The sequence below is a fragment of the Schistocerca gregaria genome, chromosome 10 (genome assembly GCF_023897955.1).
Source record: "Schistocerca gregaria isolate iqSchGreg1 chromosome 10, iqSchGreg1.2, whole genome shotgun sequence".
Taxonomy (NCBI): Eukaryota; Metazoa; Arthropoda; class Insecta; order Orthoptera; family Acrididae; genus Schistocerca; species Schistocerca gregaria.
This window is the reverse complement of record NC_064929.1, coordinates 157,757,039-157,777,347: the sequence shown is the minus strand read 5'-3', so window position 1 is coordinate 157,777,347 and position 20,309 is coordinate 157,757,039.

Sequence of the window (20,309 nt, the reverse complement as noted above, 5' to 3'; positions counted from 1 at the left end):
TAATCATCAGCTTAATATTACAGAAACATGAGTCTGGTGTACATTACATTCTGAGGACTTGTACCCATTCCACATGCAGCCCGTGTAACATCTGCATCCAGGTGACTCAGTAAGCAGACAACAATTGTGCAAACGATTGGCTGTACACAGAGATGTTGAGGAATACACTTTATTTACAGATGAGATTACATTTACATGCAATGGTGTCATGAACACTCACAATTTTCATACATGGACTATAGAGAACCCACATGATGCTAGGGAAACAAGATTCCAACTTAGGTGATGCAGCCTGTGTTCCTGCCAAATCACATGACAGCTAGAACATACACACATTTCCTGGTAGAAGTCCTACCTGCACTTTTGAAAGACAAGATATAAGAGCAATGATGGCAAATGTATGTGCAACAAGATGGATCACTGCCTCACTGTACCAGACAAGTATCTCAGTATCTGAGTAACACATTTCCTCAATGGTGGATTGGCCACGGTGGAACTTTTAACTGGCCTACCAGATCACCTGGCCTAACCCCATTAGGCTTATGTTTATGGGGCTGGTTAAAGGGGGATGTGTGTGCTATGGAGGTGAATGCACATGAAGAACTTGTCACTCACATCACTGATGCTGTTGCCCACATTAAGGCCTACTGGGGTGATGTTTCCTATGCAACACAACACACTCTTCCAACACACTGATAAGTGAATTGAAGCAGGTGGCAGACTTTTTGAACATCTCTTGTAGGATGTATCAGCCATATTTCCCATCATTATCTGGTTTCCCTTTGGTAAGTATTCACACTTGCCTTCATAATCATTTATGGATGTGTGTAGTCTTCAACTGGCTCTAGTTCTGTTTTGATTGAAAATCGGACACATGTTCATAGGACTTTATTTATTTATTTTCACATGTAGACTTACTTCACAAATTATGTGACTTTCCTCCTGAATCACACAATATAATAGATGGTGAAAAAGTTCTCTTTTTGGATGACAATATCGTCATAGTGACAAAACAGCAGAATCAAATGACACCTTCATGGATGTTTATGACTGGACAGAATGTAATAAACTAACTCTGGACATAAAGAAGAATGCAGTTAAAGAGGAGAAATAGCTCTATCACATTAAGTGTAAATGATAATTCTATAGCTCTTTTAAGAACCACAAAGTTTTTAGAGATGAACATTATCAGCTAACATAGAATGAGTACATTTTACTCTTAGGGTTTTAGCATCACTTTTTAATAGCCAATGTTTTGTGGTGACATACTATGCCTGTGTGCACTCCATTCTTAGCTATGGAATTCTTTTGTGGAGATCAAAAGCACAAAACATGGAAACAGAGTTTCAACTGCAGAAGAAGGTCATATGAATAATACTTGTAAGAAGTAACTGAGATCATTGTAAAGAACTATTTAAGATGTGGGGTGTTCCTACTGCACAAATGAGTACTAATCTGCAGTGCATACCAGGAATAACATTACCAGTATTTAAATATTACTTCTATACATAATCATATTTCACTATTAGATCTGTATGAAATCATGGAACAGGAGCCATTTTGGTCTTACATTTTCCAAAGAAAAACAAACAACAAATCAAAACAGCATTTTCTGTCAGGGAATAAAACTGTCGAATAAATTGTCAAAGAAAATTAAAATGATTACTAAAACAAGGCAGCTAAAACATTCTTCAAAAGTAATGCATACTAGAAAATTGATGAATACTTAGAGCCCTCAGAGCAATGAAAGGGTATAAGTAGAGCACCCTGTCACAGCTCAACATATGATCCCAATTTATAGTCATCACAAGGAAATCATGTATCCATATATAAAATGCATGATAGAAATTTCTTTATCATTCTCCTGAGTTGAACATCTCATTCATGATTTGAAAGGGGAGGGGGCACTGAATCAGTTTTTCAGTTGGACTGAGGAGCATAGTTGACTATGTGTGGCCATAGAATGTGCTTTCTGTATGGAATGAAGTTGGTGCAAGGGGGCACATCATCATCTTGATGGTTGTGACATTATAGGAACCTGTCTTGATTGCCACAGGGCAGTTTCCATTTGACAGAACAGTAGTAGACCAGTGTGAAGAAATGTTGGGGCAGCCAGCTGTCAGCTGGACTGTGGATGGGTGAAATACATCAGATGGAGTACTAAGTGCAGGTACAAGGCTGGCCGGCAAGTGATGAGGCGCAGCAGTCATCAGGGTTTTTCCCAGGTGGAAAGAGATGTGAGTGAGTTCTGGAGGCATACCAGCAGGATGAGCTAAGATGGAGCAGCCCTATGACTTCAAGGATTGGCCCTAAATGTAATATTACTGAAAATATGTAAAAAGCCTTACAGGCATGTTAGGAGGAAACTAATGGCTGCTTTGAAACCATGGCAATGGGGTGAGCTCATTGAAAATAAAACGATGTTTATGACATCACCAGTTAAAACTGTTCAAATGTGTGTGAAATCTTATGGGACTTAACTGCTGAGGTCATCAGTCCCTCAGCTTACACACTACTTAATCTAAATTATCCTAAGGACAAACACACACACACATCAGATGAACATCAACAAAAGCAAAACAAGAGTAATGGAATGTAATCGACTTTAATCAGGTGATGTTGGGGGAATTAGATTAGGAAATGAGGCTTTTAAAGTGGAAGATAAGTTTTTCTAGTTAGGCAACAAAATAACTGATAATGGCAGCAGTAGAGAGGTTATAAAAAGTAGACTGGGAAAGTCAAGTAAATTATTTCTGAAGAAGAAAAATTTATTAACATCATATACAGATTTAAGCATTATGAAGTCTTTTCAAGAAATATTAGTATGATGTGTAGCCATATATGGAAGTGGGTCATGGACAATACAAAGTTTAGACAAGAAGAGAATAGCAGTTTTTGAAATGTGGTGCTGCAGAAGAATGTTGAAGATTAGATGGGTGGATCACATAACAAATGAGGAGGTACTGAATGGAATCAGGGGGAAAAGAAATTTGTGGCACAACTTGACCAAAAGAAGGGATTGGTTGATAGAATGACACATTCTGAGACATCAAGGGATCACCAGGTAGTATTGGAGGGAAGCATGAGCATAAAAATCATAGAGGGAGACCAAGAGATGAATACAGTAAGCATGTTCAGAAGCATATACCACTAGGTTGCCATAGTTATTTGGAGATGAATAGGCTCGTGCAGGGTAGAGTAGCAGGATAGAGCTGCACCAAACCAGTTTTCAGACTGAAGACCACAACAACGACAACAACATTATTATAATTTATAAAAATTGTAACTAATAAGCCCATTACATAATTTGCACTTATGTTACACCAAATGAAAATGCATAATGCCAACACTCATGTGAACACATCACTTTTCATTAAAGCAATATAGAGAATGCCATAAACAATTTAGTTAATTTTAGAAAAATAGTGCCATAACTATTTTTCTAAACAAACAGATAAATGATATTACCTGCATGAGTATATCTATTAACAATCCAACAATTTTTGACATATGTTTATTTGTATTCACATGCTATAAAGTATGTATAGTTAGTGGTTTGACTAGAGCACTAGATAGATGTTTTATTAAGAGGTCATAAACTGACCAAAACAAGTTATTGAATGTTTTATCATGTATATTTATGTGAAATTTTTGTATAAATTCTGAACGGTGAAAGTAACTATATTGAATCAGTTAGTGGTTATGTGAGCAAGCCATTAAATAAGCATGCACAGCAGAGCATAAGCATTGGCTCTTCATCACAAGTCTTATGTCTTCAGTCTACCAGCTCAGAGATTTTGTGGTAAAGTTCTGAGGTAGTGAAAACTTGGAGTAATTTTATGTCTGTATGTGAAAACTTGTAAATTTTTAACTCTGGTGTCAGTAAGGAGTTAGAATCTCTGGTGTAATGTAATGAGTACCAAGCTCTCACATGTGAGAACTTTAGTTTCATTTGTTTACTTTTGCAGTTGTGAACCTGTGAAGATTTTCAGTCCTTAACTGATATAAACTTTGGGATGGGCTAGGAGAGAATTAATTGGAATAGCATTGATAGTTGTGAAATTTGGATTTGCTGAGAGTGATCTGATAGTTCATGCCAATGGACAGTAAGAGATTGTTGTGGTTTCATGAGTTAATTTCGCTAAGGTGTGCATTTATTTAGCATGTGCTGTTGGCTGTAAATTATTTGTTTGCCTGAAGTGATTACAAATATGCACTGCTGTTTAAATACTGACCAGTTATTTATTGAGTTTATTTATATGAGGCTATCATTGACATACATTGTGCATTTCTGAAATAAATGCGTAGATCAAATTACAGAAACAGTCAGGTTTAGCCAATATTATTATCCTTCAATATTTTAGCTAACAATTTCAACTTCGGTTCAACTATTTAATATTTAGTTCACTAATTTGTCTCATTACTATTATAAGTTTTGTATGAACATTATTGGGTTAAATGTTTGGGCTTGAGAGTGACTGTTTATAGCCAGTCCCTATTGACAAAAGTGAGACATGCTAAAAGCTATAGGCTGTACACTGCTTCCATTTGTTGGCATGTTCTGAAGTGTGTTGTCATGCAGTCTTTATTCCAAGGACTGGTTTGATGCAGCTCTCCATGTTATTACACCCTGTGCAAGTCTCTTCATCTCCAAGTAACTGCTGCAACCTACATCCTTCTAAATCCGCTTACTGTATTCATCTCTTGGCTCCCTCTACAATTTTTACCCTCCATGCTTCCCTCCAGTGCTAAATTGGTGATCCTTTGATGTCTCCGAATGTGTCCTACCAACTGATCCCTCCTTCTAGTCAAGTTGTGTCACAAATTTCTTTTCTCCTCAATTCTGTTCAGTACCTCCTCATTAGTTACGTGATCTACCCACCCAAGCTTCAGCATTCTTCTGTAGTACTTCATTTCAGAAGCTTCTATTCTCTTCTTGTCTAAATAGTTTATTGTCCATGTTTCACTTCCATACATGGCTACACTCCATACAAATACTTTCAGAAAACACTTCCTGACATTTAAATCTATGCTCAATCTCCTCTTCAGGAATGCCTTTCTTGCCATTGTCATGCTACATTTTATATCCAGCTTATTTCAACCATCATCAGTTATTCTGCTGACTAAGTAACATATCTCATCTACTAATTTAAGTGACTCATTTCCTAATCTAATTCCCTCAGCATCACCTGATTTAATTTGAACGCATTCCACTATCCTTGTTTTGCATTTGTTGATGCTTATTTGTGTCCTTCTTTCTAGATACTGTCCATTCCATGCAAGCTTTTCCAGATCCTTTGCCATCTCCAACAGGATTACAATATCAGCAGTAAACCACAAAGCTTTTATTTCTTCTTCATGGCTTTTAATTCCTACTCCAAATTTTTCTTTTGTTTACTTTACTGCTTGCTCAATATCCAGATTGAATAATGTCAGGGATAGGCTACAACCCTGTCACATTTTCTTCTCAACCACTGCTTCCCATTCATGCCCCTCAACTCTTGTAGCTGCCATCTTGTTTCCTGTACAAACTGTGAACAGTGTTTTGCTCCCTGCATTTTTCCCCCACCTTTAGAATTTGAAAAAGAGTACTCCAGCTTTCTACAGTATCATTACAATTTTATCTTGAAAGGGATCCACAATGTAGGAGAACAGAAATGTCCCAAGAGTGAAGACACACAGTCCAGGTGTCCTTAGCATGTTTGGAGATGGAGCATGGAAATGTGTTTTATATTAAGAGTTACCAGAAACAAATTGTGTGTAAATCAAGGAACATTATAAAATAGTGACCATCCTAATGGGGCAGTGCAGCCGTTAAGACACTGACATTATAATCGGGATAATGGAGTTGCTCTGTCTAGCCATCTTTATTCAGTTATCCTAAATCACTACGCCAAATTCCAGGTTGGTTCCTTAATCAAGACTACTTGTCCTATCCTCATAGTCCACCTGTCCTATCCTCATAAAGCATGTCATGCATTCTGTGTGTTATATATTTTGTGTTACTGATTTGTACCAGCACTGTATTACCTTGACAATTCCTACAGCACTGTGAAATGATAAAATAATGAATAAAGATAATAGTATTAATGATGATAACTGTGAAATTCTATCTCAGTTGAAAGAGTTGCTTTGAAAAAGAGTACGAGTGGACCACTCGTTTGGTATAGAATCCGCTGCATATTACCAATGATACTGGATATCTTTCAGTTTGTCTTCCTTTTGACCTCTGACTTCAACAGTTTTCCACAAATAACAAATAACTGTTTGTCATTGCACTGATAGGAAAAGGAGTTTTTTCCCCTTTACTTGACAATAATATTGGACCAATCTTTGGGACAAAATATCTATTGTATCCTGATAGTTTCTACTGAGGCTACATTATCATCATTGGGGATATAGGAATGGACATTTGTCATGAACTTCTGGTCTGTGATTTCAATGTTACTTTTTCATTGAAAATTAGCTTTGTTAATGTCATGACTATTTTCTGATTCCTATTCTGTCTTGCATAAGTATAAATCTACATTACAACATGTTTTGTGGAAAGTGATCTTGCTGTGATGTGTTTGACCAAACAAGTCCCAATCTGGGAACCTCAAGATATGTTCATTTTATCCCAGCAGTTCATGAATCCTAATTTTGTTCACAGATCATGGAATTCCAAGTTTAAACATATAAATCAAATTTTCAATAAGCTATTTGACATGTCAGTCTAGGAAAGAATAGGTTTTTTTAAAATCAAAAGAAAAGATGTAGTAGTCATGTCCATCGGCCGTGGTAATTTAATATATTATTTATTGGTAATGTTGATTGTTGCCGACTTACATGGTGGGCCTTAATCAGAATGATATTTCATTCCATTTTGATTTACAATTAAATGCTTTTGTGAAGTTTCCTTTTTTTGACAATATTAAACTACTTGATTCGAAATTATTTTTTACGTTAATGAACATTAGATTCACTGAATCTTAAAGCATGAGCATATAAGTTGAACAATGAAATAAACTTTTCATATTAATTTCCATAGTTAGTCAGTTCACTTTACAGCAAAAAATCTTTAGTTATTAATTACAGTTGTAACCCACACACATGCGGGAGTATTTCTTCTTACCTCTGTTAACCATTGCATTGTAGTCAGAGTCCTGGCTCTGATTCTCAGCTGTGGTACTGAAGATAAGAATCTTAAAGCTACGTATTTTCTGCAATGTCAGGCGGCTGTGGGGAAAAATTTATATTATGTTAATAGTGGGTGAGTTTTTCACTTCCGCTGATTTTTATAAATTAATATCGCCACATAATGGCATCATTGGCTGCATCAGCTGCTGCAATAGTTGTGCTGTAAATTACTCGAATACAGGTTAATTCAAGGAAGGCGGACATGAAATCGGGATCACGTCTTACAAATTAAAAGTGCACAATAACATTAAATCAATATATTATCTGCTTAATTAGTACAAATATGCCTACATTTGCCAGCACACGCAAGATGTCTGTCTATGTGCAACCAAGACAAGAGAGGAAGTGAAGACGACTAAAAAATTAACAAAAGAGCATATCTTGTCGTCTCTTTACATCATTTTGTTATATTTCTTTGCCCTTGAAACTTACACAGAGAAATTATTATAATACAGATACATGAGAAAAATTTATATTATTCAATTTTTAAATGTCTCTTCTTTATAAATACTGTTTTTAAAGTCTTTTCTTATTATTTCACTAGGGATGCTATAAAAGGATAGGAATTTTTTTAAACCAGAAGAAAACATGTGGTAGAAACTGATTTTCCAGTGTCCACTTTCATGGACTTCCAAACATTTTCAGTAGAAGCAGCTTGTGGTTCTCTTGAAGCTGTGCTGTTTCTTGTTCATTTGTTGAATGTTGGATTTTTGAGCTAAAGTATCACATTGTACACAAGTGTCTTTGAACAATCATTTTACTATAATGTAGAATTTATGGTCAGCAGTTATGCCTAAGATGTCCTAGTTTATATTGGTAAAAGCACCCAAACTCAAGAAACTATTAATTTTGATATAGCATGATTAGATAACGAGAAAGTGGAAAACACTGATCAGCACTGGACAACTCTAAAAATGTTGGAGAATATTTATTGCTGGATACATTATCATTCTCCAATGCTGTCGTTATCAGTATAGCTCATGGTGAATCACACTTACCATAATACATTTCAGACTTTAAATATATAAAATCTAATTACTGGAACAGTCAGAAGATTCAGTATCCACAGTGAACTGAAGAAAACTAGAAACAGTAGCAGGAATAGTGGTGTAACCCCAACTACACAACTTCAGCTGCCAACATATAGATGTCTCTACATACAGTAGGAATCTGTGGTCCTATCTATGTGGTCACTACATGAATTGTGAATTGCTGGTACACCATTTGCACTTTTAACATAATGCCACTTGCTGAACAACATTCACATTGTGTTAATAACGTAAGGAGGTGTGGAGTAACACCACTTAGGCTTTACGGATCTCATATATCAATTAGTTTTTTTTTTTTTTTTTACAAAATCTGTAATACCATGACATGCCCCATGTCTGAGCAGTAGGAATCCATGGAACATAATGCCACTAGTACTAATAAAAAGATTTTCACTCTGTCAGATATATACATTTTTATCTATGCTCCACTAACAACTGTATGTTGTGATGTAGAATGTACAGTATACTACAACCATTTCCCCTGCATTCCTATCTCACTTGTGGATGGCACATGAGAACAACAGCTGAAGAGTGAAATGAAATTAAGTGCTAAATCTCACTTTTGTCAGGAGAATCAAGAAACGATGTACATTGAGGAGACAAAAGTCCTGGGATAGTGATGTGCACAAATACAGGTGGTGGTAGTATAGGTTGTTGTTGTTGTTGTTGTTATTGTGGTCTTCAGTCCTGAGACTGGTTTGATGCAGCTCTCCATGCTAATCTATCCTGTGCAAGCTCCTTCATCTCCCAGTACGTACTGCAACCTACATCCTTCTGAATCTGCTTAGTGTATTCATCTCTTGGTCTCGCTCTACGATTTTTACCCTCCACACTGCCCTCCAATGCTGAATTTGTGATCCCTTGATGCCTCAGGACATGTCCTACCAACCGATTCCTTCTTCTAGTCAAGGTTGTGCCACAAACTTCTCTTCTCCCCAATCCTATTCAATACCTCCTCATTACTTACATGACCTACCCACCTAATCTTCAACATTCTTCTGTAGCACCACATTTCAAAAACTTCTATTCTCTTCTTGTCCAAACTATTTATTGTCCATGTTTCACTTCCATACATGGCTACACTCAATACAAATACTTTCACAAATGACTTCCTGACACTTAAATCTATACCCGATATTAACAAATTTCTCTTCTTCAGAAACGCTTTCCTTGCCATTGCCAGTCTACATTTTATATCCTCTCTACTTCAACCATCATCAGTTATTTTTCTCCCCAAATAGCAAAACTCCTTTACTACTTTAAAGGTCTCATTTCCTAATCTAATTCCCTCAGCATCACCCGACTTAATTTGACTACATTCCATTATCCTTGTTTTGCTTTTGTTGATGTTCATCTTATACCCTCCTTTCAAGACACTGTCCATTCCTTTCAACTGCTCTTCCAAGTCCTTTGCCATCTCTGACAGAATTACAATGCCATCGGCGAACCTCAAAGTTTTTATTTCTTCTCCCTGGATTTTAATACCTACTCCAAATTTTTCTTTTGTTCCCTTTACTGCTTGCTCAATATACAGATTGAACAACATCGGGGAGAGGCTACAACCCTGTCTCACTCCCTTCCCAACCACTGCTTCCCTTTCATGCCCCTTGACTCTTATAACTGCCATCTGGTTTCTGTACAAATTGTAAATAGACTTTCACTCCCTGTATTTTACCTCTGCCACCTTTAGAATTTGAAGGAGAGTATTCCAGTCAATGTTGTCAAAAGCTTTCTCTAAGTCTACAAATGCTAGAAATGTAGGTTTGCCTTTCCTTAATCTTCCTTCTAAGATAAGTCGTAAGGTCAGTATTGCCTCACGTGTTCCAACATTTCTACGGAATCCAAACTGATCTTTCCCGAGGTCAGCTTCTACCAGTTTTTCCATTTGTCTGTAAATAATTTGTGTTAGTATTTTGCATCTGTGACTTATTAAACATAGGTTACACAAGGTATAAAAGGGCATTGCATTGGCAGAACTGTCTTTTGTACTCAGGTGATACATCTGAAAAGGTTTCTGATGTGATTACGGCTATACAATGGAAATTAACTGACTTTCAACATGGAATTGCACTTGGAGCTAGACATATGGGATATTCAGTTTCAGAAATCACTAGATAATTCAGTAGTCTGACATCCACACTGCCAAGACTGTGCTGATAATACCAAATTTGAGGCATTTGCTCTCACCATGGACAACACAGTAGCCCATGTCCTTAATGACAGACAGCAACAGAGTTTCTATAGAGTGGTTAGTGCTAATAGAGAAACAACATTGCATGAAATAAATGTACAAATCAATGTGAGATGTATGACCCGGACGTGTCCATTAGGACAGTGTGGCAAAACTTGGTGTTAATGGGCTAAGCAGCAGATGGCCAACACAAGTGACTTCGTTAACAGCATTACATTGCCTGCAGGCCTCTCCTGGGCTTGTGACCATAGATGTCTGGAAAACTGTGGTCTGTTCAGATGAGTCACAATTTCAGTTGGCAATAGCTAATGATAGGATCTGAGTGTAGTGCAAACACCAAGAAGTCCTAGACCCAAGTGATCAACAAAGCACTGTACAAACTGGTGCTGGCTCCATAACAGTGAGGTCTGTGTTTATATGGCATGGAGTGTGTCCTCTGGTCCAACTGAACTGACATTGACTGCAAATGGTTATGTTGACCATTTACAGCCATTCATGGATGTAATGTACCCAAACAATGATGAAATTTTTGTGGATGACAAAGCACCATTTCACTATGTACTTGCAAATGAAGTCCTAGAAACCCTTAATGAAAAAAATGCTAGCACTTGGTGTCTTCTGTGATTTATCCAAAGCGTTTGACTGTGTTGATCACCAGATTCTCTTTGGAAAAAGCAAAATTAGTAGGAATAAGTGGTGTTGCAGGCAATTGGCTACAGTCATACCTCCAAGACAGAAAACAAAATGTTGTCTTGACTAGCTCAGGTGGAGTATGTGACACTTCCTGAGATTCTGAATGGAGTTCCATTACATGTGGAGTGCCTCAGGGCTCAATTCTTTGGCCACTATTATTCCTGATTTTTATAAATGATCTACCATCATGTACAAGCCTGCTGTGTAAATTTACATTATTTGCTGATGATACTACAATTTTTATGAGCAGTAGAACAGACAACAATCTTGATGAACTCATTAATCACATACTCTCAGATGTGGTTAACTGGTTCAAGGTGAATGGTCTCTCATTAAATTCCAGTAAGACCAGCTTTATTCAGTTCTGTACAAAAACAGAAAAAGAGAGAGAGAGATAAGTGTGACATGTGGTAATCAACCAATAGAAAGAATGGAAACAACAAAATTTCTTGGAGTGCACATTGACAAGAAAATGAACTGGTCTTCACATATGATTGATCTCTGTAAGAGGCTTAGCTGTGCTACCTATGCTTTACGGGTTGTCACTACGTGTGTTGAACCTAACACTGCAAAAGTGGCATACTATGGCTATTTTCACTCTCTCATTGAGTACGGAACTGTTTTTTGGGGCAACCAACCATCAGCAAGGAAAGTGTACATTGCACAGAAGCGAGCTTTAAGAATTACATGTGGATTGCGCCCGAGAGACTCGTGTAGAAATAGCTTTCGAAAACTTAAAATATACACAATTACATGCCAACGTATTTTCTTCTCATATGTTTTCTTTGTAAAAATATAGAGATATTTCTACCAAACAGTAATTATCATGAGCATAACACATGGAGGAAGGATGACATACACAGCGAGCACAGAAATTTGAGCTTGGCGCAAAAGGGTGTCCCCTACACTGGAGCAAAACTCTTCAGTGCTCTTCCTCCTGAAATATAGACAGAGATTCATAACAAGAGTAAGTTTAAGAAAGCACTAAAAATATTTCTGCTAGAAAAACTTTTTATAGTCTAGATGAATTTTTAACTAAATAAATTGTAAAATTTTAATATTATATAATACAAGTTGACATAATGCCACGAAGAATGTTACTTAACCTGAGCTCTGTATCTGTGTGTGCTCTGTATCTGTTTTCTGTAGTGCTTTAATGATTCTAAGAAAATATGTATTTTCTTTTTCTGTATTGCTGCTCAAAGAATTTACTGTATAAATATGTACTCAAATTTCTGTATATGCTATAAGATTATCAGATTGTATTAGTAAAAAACTGACTCATTCCACGTCCTTGTGAATCCAACATAGTTGGACCTATGGAACACAAAATAAATCAAATCAAATCAAATCACCAGAACATTTTGGCCAGTTTGAGTGAATAATTTGGCCAACCAAATTTCATGACATGAATCCCATCTAACATTTACGGGACATAATTGAGAGGCGAGTTCACACACAAAATTCTGCACTGGCAACACTTTCATATTTATGGATGGCTATAGAGGCAGTAAATTTCAATGTTCCTGCAGGGGACTTTAAAGACTTGTTGAGTCCATGCCACACCGAGTTGCTGCACTATACTAGACAAAAGGAGACCTGATACAATATTAGGTGATACCCCATGACTTCTGTCACCTCACTGTATCTCTTGTATCTTTAGTACCAAAATCGTTATTTAAGTTTTTTAGGCTGTTTAATATTAAGCACTCTAATAAGTTAAAACATTATGACCATGCCCATAATAGCACGTTGGTTCTACTTTTGAATGCAATATACCAGTAATTTTGTGTGATCTAGATTTCGAAAGTCCTTGGTAGGTTTCTGGAGATATGTGGCACCACATGTCTATGAAGAGGTCATGCAATCTCTGTAAATTAAAGTTCACTGGTTAATGAACACACAGCTGGTGCCTGATAGCATTCCAGAAACGTTCCATAAGGTACAGATCAGGCGAAGACAGCAATATAAGTTCACTACCATGCTCCTCAAACCATTCTAGCACAATTCTAGCTTTGTGATGAAGACAGTTTTCCTGTTGGAAGATGCCATCGTTTTCAGGGGTTACACCAAACATGAAGGGAGGCATGTGGTCTGCAAAAATGTTTGCATAGACCCCAATAGGGCCCAGCTGTCATGGTACCTTTCATTACTACTGCAGGTCCCATGGAAGTCCAGCTGAGTGCCCTCCATAGCATAGTACTGCCCTCATCAATTTGCATCTGCAGCATGGTGCATATTTCAAGAAGTCATTTACCTGGATGATGGCATATCCAGAAATTGCCATCAGCCTGCTGTAACATGAAATTTTGTTCATCTGCCCAGGCTACATGTTTCCTGTTAACTTTACTCTGATGCACAAAGTATCTTTTTTAAGTAGTTGTGGTTCTATTAGGGAAATTAACTGCGGGGTAAAGGCTATTAGAGGACTGAAAACAACGTTACCGGTAATGAACTCATCTGTTCACACAATCTAGAATGTTTAAAGGAAGCTGATGTATTACTAAGGTTACCATGTATCCTTATGCATGTGGAAATGTCCACGTTTTTATTGTTTAGTGTAGTGTTCACATACATTTTTACAATTTCTGTTAAGGCCCACATTGTTTAGTTTTGATAATTAAGATCTTTTCATCTTGTTATTGAATTACATTGTCATGGACTTATGTGAAACAATCTATGAAATTTTTATTGGATAAAAATACTGAAACTGATAATGAAAAGTTTTTAAATCACTTTTCATATTTGAACAGATTCATAGCTACATATGATTGAAAATCTTACCGTGTCAGAAGCAGTACATTGAATCATCTAATAGTGAAAAATACTTCAGTACAATGCCAGCCCATACCGCTTCTATTGAGATGGTGTTCCCCATAATACAGTCACATAGGACAAAGGAGAGAACTAGACTGACAGCTGAATCTGTAAAAGGAATTGTTATGGTAAAATTTAATGTGAGTAAAATGTTATGTGTGTCACAAATACTACTAGTAGTATTTGCTCTTATACTCAATAACAGAAATCGTCTGAAATGTGACAAAGTGAACTTTAAATTCAATCTAAGATCCTTTCTTTTGGGTGGCTCCTTCTGTTTAGTAGACAACTTTAGTTAAAAGCTTGTAGTATTTGTCATCCAGTCCAGTGAAAGATATGCATGGGATGTGGGCTCTAAAGTAATGTAGATATGTGTGATGTGTATAATAGTCCTTACTTTTTGTTTCATTTAATTTTCCATTTTGAAATCCTAAAGGGGTTGGTCCAGATCTTAATAGAAACATGACAGTCACTGTTTCTACCATACTTTCTTATTTAAAACAAAGCAACATTCCAATCTAGTACCGATTGCATGGGCTATGGTACAGGTAACAGGTATGGCAACCATACTTTTATATTTTAAAAAAAGCACCACTGTCATATGATGTAAGTGATATTTGCCTTATTGTACCCTCTTATCACAATTCAGACTAGAATCACCCTAAAAGTGTGTTGATCAGTCCTGTTGAGTGTGTCCTTGTTTTGGGGTTTCAGAATATGATAACCCTATGTATTACTGTTGCTGTGCACCAAGTAAACACAGGAATCCATTTCTTAAACATAGAGAACTGTAAATTAGCAGCCTATTTCTCCAGGGAAAATCTGCTGATACCCCTATTTTCTGCTTAGATCAACAGTTGGAAGCATGTTCATGTGAACTGCTAGTACCAGAAAAGTAATTTATAATTGGTACAGTGTATGGAAACCCTCTGAGAGACTTCCACATATTTTTACAATAATTTGAGACATTATTTTGCCTCCCAGCAGACAAAGGAAAGCAAATGGTAGTCTGCAGAGATTTTAATATTAATTTTCTATAAGATTTTGATCAAAGGAACTATTTGGAAATGCTATTTAATGTTATGAAATGTGTGGTGTTGTTAATTTTCCCACCAGTATTACACATGAAAGTAGTACACAATAGACATTTTTTACAGATGAACACCTGGCAATAGGGCAACCAAGAGCAGAGGAAGACTTTAGTGCCATAAAACTGAATGATAAGTGTACTAACAGACAATCTGAAATTGGAAATATGTTCAATACTCATTTTTTAAATGTTGTGGAGAAAGTAGGATCTAGATCTTCACTAGAAGAGGCAAGGCTTCTAATAGAAGAGGCCATACCTGTGCAGTTTGAAACAACTGTATTTCCACGAACCTCTCCCTCTGAAATCAGTAAAATAATAAACTCACTGAAAAGTAAAAGCTCTTACGGAATTGATGGCATTTCCAGCAAGATACTTAAAGCTTGTTCCACACAGATAAGTAGGATTCTCAGCCACGTATGTAATACCTCTTTGGAGCAGGGTGTTTTCCCCAATAGACTGAAATATGCCATTGTAAAACCATTGCATAAAAAGGAGGATACGTCGAATGTCAACAACTATCACCCAATCTCTCTTCTGACAGCTCTATCAAAAATTTTTGAGAAAGTAACGTATTCAAGAGTAGCCTCCCATATATGTAAAAATAAAGTACTAACAAAATGTCAGTTTGGTTTTCAGAAAGGCTTTTCAACAGAAAATGCTATATACGCTTTCATTGATCAAATATTAAATGCTCTGAATAACCGGACATCACCCATTGGTATTTTTTGTGATATCTCAAAGGCCTTTGACTGTGTAAATCATGGAATTCTTTTAGATAAGCTAAATCATTATGGTTTGAGGGGGGCAGTGCACAAATGGTTTAATTCATACTTAACTGGAAGAATGCAGAAAGTTGAAATAAGTGGTTCATGTAATGTTAATACAACAGCTGATTCCTCAAACTGGGGGGCTATCAAGTACGGGGTCCCACAGGGTTCGGTCTTAGGTCCTTTACTGTTCTTGATATACATTACTGACTTACCATTCCATATTGATGAAGATGCAAAGTTAGTTCTTTTTGCTTATGATACAAGTATAGTAATAACATCCAAAAACCAAGAACTAAGTGATGTAATTGTAAATGATGTTTTTCACTAAATTATTAAGTGGTTCTCAGCAAACGGACTCTCTTTAAATTTTGATAAAACACGGTATATACAGTTCCGTACAGTAAATGGCACAACTCCAGTAATAAATATAGACTTTGAATAGAAGTCTGTAGCTAAGGTAGAATTTTCAAAATTTTTAGATGTGTCCATTGATGAGAGGTTAAACTGGAAGCAACACATTGATGGTCTGCTGAAACGTCCGAGTTCGGTTACGTATGCTATTAGGGTTATTGCAAATTTTGGTGATAAGAATCTCAGTAAATTAGCTTACTATGCCTACTTTCATTCACTGCTTTCGTATGGTATCATATTCTGGGGTAATTCATCGTTGAGTAGAAAAGTATTCATTGCTGAAAAATGTGTAATCAGAATAATTGTTGGAGCCCACCCACGGTCATCCTGTAGACATCTATTTAAGGATCTAGGGATCCTCACAGTAACCTCACAGTATATATATTCACTTATGAAATTTGTTGTTAATAATCCAGTCCAGTTCAAAAGTAATAGCAGTGTGCATAGCTATAACACCAGGAGAAAGGATGATCTTCACTATGCAGGGTTAAATCAGACTTTGGCACAGAAGGGGGCAAATTATGCTGCCACAAAAGTCTTTGGTCACCTACCAAACAGCATCAAAAGCCTGACAGATAGTCAACCAACATTTAAAAATAAATTAAAAGAATTTCTAGATGACAACTCCTTCTACTCATTGGCTGAATTTTTAGATATAAATTAAGGGAGGGAAAAAAACTAACTTAAGCATTAGTGTCATGCAATATTTTGTGTAATGTAATATCTTGTACGGACATCTTTCATTAACCTGACATCTTCCACATCATTACGAAGTGTCGTATTCATGATCTATGGAACAAGTATTAATCTAATCTAATCAGTAATTTATCATATAGTGAATGGCTTCTCTGATCATGATGCACAAATAGCCATATTAAACAACTTACCTTATTACAGTGAGGAGATATCATGGAAGACAGGATAATCAATGAACAGACCTTATGAAAAGCTGATTGGAAGGAATTGCGTAATGCTACAGATGTTGTTTACAAATTTAATTAATTTATAAGTCAGTTTCTACTAATATTTAACTGCTGCTTCCTGAGAAAACAATAATTCACCATACTAACATGACACCAAAAAAAGAGCTATCGTAAAAAAAAAAAAAAAAAAAAAAAAAAATACTGTGTAAGGAAAAGGAAATGGTTTGTACAAACAGAGAAGTAGGCCTGATTTCATTTTGCAAGAAATAATGTACTGACTGAACGAATATTAAGCCAGCCAGAGTGGCCATATGTTTCTAGGTGCTAGAGTCTGGAACCGAGCGACTGCTACGGTCGTAGGTTCGAATCCTGCCTCGGGCATGGATGTGTGTGATGTCCTTAGGTTAGTTAGGTTTAAGTAGTTCTAAATTCTAGGTGACTGATGACCTCATAAGTTAAGTCGCATAGTGCTCAGAGCCATTTGAACCACATATATTAAAAAACGTGATAATCTTTGGTAGTATTCAGGTAATCTGTGAAGGATTTCAAATTGGCCTTAACATTAAGTAGTCTGTTCCTGTTATGAAGGAGCAGAAGAACAGATAAAAGAGCCTTCTGGGAAAAGGATGAGATGCACTTGACTATGGAAGTTTAAGCAGAAGAGATGTAATATAGACAAAGAATATGTATGTCATTCTGGAAAACTTTAGATTAAAAGGAGAAGTACCTGACACTGCTCTCTTAAATTTTATGAGAAAGCAGGTTAAAGCAATATGAAGCAAATGTTCAAAACGTCCTGGGAAATTGGTGACTTTGGTGTTCAGAATGCATCTGGTTGTCAACCTAATGAGTGTATGGAGGTGGAAGGTGACTTCTGAACACCTATCATCTCTTTTCATGAGTGAGATATTATGTCATGACATTTGGAAAATGTAAGTTTCAGGAAATGCCATAGGCAAAATTCGGTTCTTACTCAGGCTACTGAAAAGATGGAAGTTTATGATGCTCAGTCTGTCATACATTACATCCCTAGTGTTCATCATGGAATTTTTTTGTGACTAAAACCAAGACATTTGAACAATGGACACAACTATTATGAGAGTGATGAATATTTAAGAAGTTTCAAGCAAACGAAAAGGAAAGAATATTTGGGTTGAACATTCTCTTGACAATGAGATCATTAGAGATGGAGCACAAGCTCAAATTGCAAGGACAGGGAAGGGAATTGGCTGTGCCCTTTCCAGTGGAACCATCCCAGCATTTGCCTGGAGAAATTTAGATAAATCATGGAAAACTTCAATCTGGATGGCTGGACACGTGTTTGACTGTCATACTTCTGAATGCAGTCATCACAGTAAAATCATGTAGTAACTCATATGGCAGTTTCTTAATTCCTTTGTATCAGCCAATGTTGATCAAGCTCATGAATAATAGCTCATGAATATTATCTACACAAAAGTACACAATTGAAAATCATCATATGAGGGAGGCTTGAAAAATTCTCAGAACATAATAGAAAAAAAGTACTTGCATCACTGCACCTTTTTTTTATTTTTCAATGTAGTCTCCTTGTGGATTAACACACTTGGTCCAATGATGTTCCAGTGCCTTGATCCCACCTTGAAAATTAATTTCCTCCAGGCCTGAAAAATAGTTCCCAACTCTGGCTATCAGTTCTTTGTTTCAAGTGAATCTTTGTCCACTAAGAAAAATTTTCAGTTTTGGGAAGAAATGGAAGTCTGATGGAGCCATGTGGGATGAATAAGGTGGGTGTAGCAACAATTTATATCTTTGTTCTTGTAATTTTATCATGGTAACAGCACATGTGCAGGCACGCATCAAGAGTTGCAACACCCGTCTTGCTGATAAGTTTTTCATTTCTAATTCTTCAGTTAAAATGTTAAAATGTGATATACCCATTCAGATGGCATCTGAAAATCATGAGCAATACCACGCACTTTCAAGCGGTGATCCTCCATGACCATTTTGTGCACTTTTGCAATAATTTCTTGAGCAATGTCACATCTTGGCTGACCACTGTGTGGATCATCATCTAAGCTCTCCCAACCAAATTTAAATTCGTTTGTCCACTTGGAAACAGTTGAATATGAAAGAGCAGAATCCCCTAGTATATTCTGGAAATCAGCATCAATGTCCTTTGCTTTCATACCTTTCATTACGAAGTACTGAATCACTGCCCGAATCTACACTATCACGTTGCCTTCCTCAATCGGAAACAAGCTGAGGAGGCTCAGGTGAAACCCTTCTCTTCTCCGAATCATGAGGGCTACAATGCTGACTTTACTATGAGGAAGCTAGAACATGCTCTCAGTTCATCTTGATCGTCCACCCCAGAGCCAGACATCTTTCCATATACAGATGTTGCAGCACCTTTCTCTTGCGGGCAAGCACTTTCTGCTTAACACATACAACCGCATCTGGACAGAGGGCACCTTACTTGGACACTGGCTTGAAGCCACCATCAAACCGATACCTAAGCCCCCTTTTCTGTAGCTGCCACCCCATTCCTCCAGCTGTGTTTGCCAGGTGATGGAATGTACGATTCATGCCTTGCTGGTGTGGTGGCTCGAGTCTTGGCATTGACTAAGAAATGAACTGTGTGGATTTTGAGTGCAGCATTCTGCAGTTGACCGTCTCATTACTTTGTCCACCCATGTCATGAATGGTTTTCTGTGGAAATCCCAGACTGTGGCTGTGTTTTTCAGTTTCAAGAAGGCATATGACACCTGCTGGAGAACTGGAATCCATCATACTCTTTACACGTGGTGCTTCCATGGGTGCCTGCCCTGTTTTCTTAGGACATTTTTACAAGACTGAGTTTTCAAGCTGCATGTGGGTTCTTCCATGTTGGACACCTTTATCCAGGAAAATGGTGTGCCTCTGGGTTCTGTCCTGAGTGTCGTCCTCTTAGCTATCGCCATTAACTCTATAATGGCCTGTCTCCCACCAGACATCACAGGCTCTCTTTTTTGTAGATGATTTTGCCACCTATTGCAGTTCTCCATGGACCTTTCTCACTGAGCAGCTTCTTCAGTCATATCTTGATTGTCTTTACTCTTGGAGCATTGAGAATGGCTTTTGATTTTCCCCTGACAAAGCTGCCTGTATGCATTTCTGGCAGCGCACAGGGTTTCTCCCACCATCTTTACATCTTGGGCCTGTTGC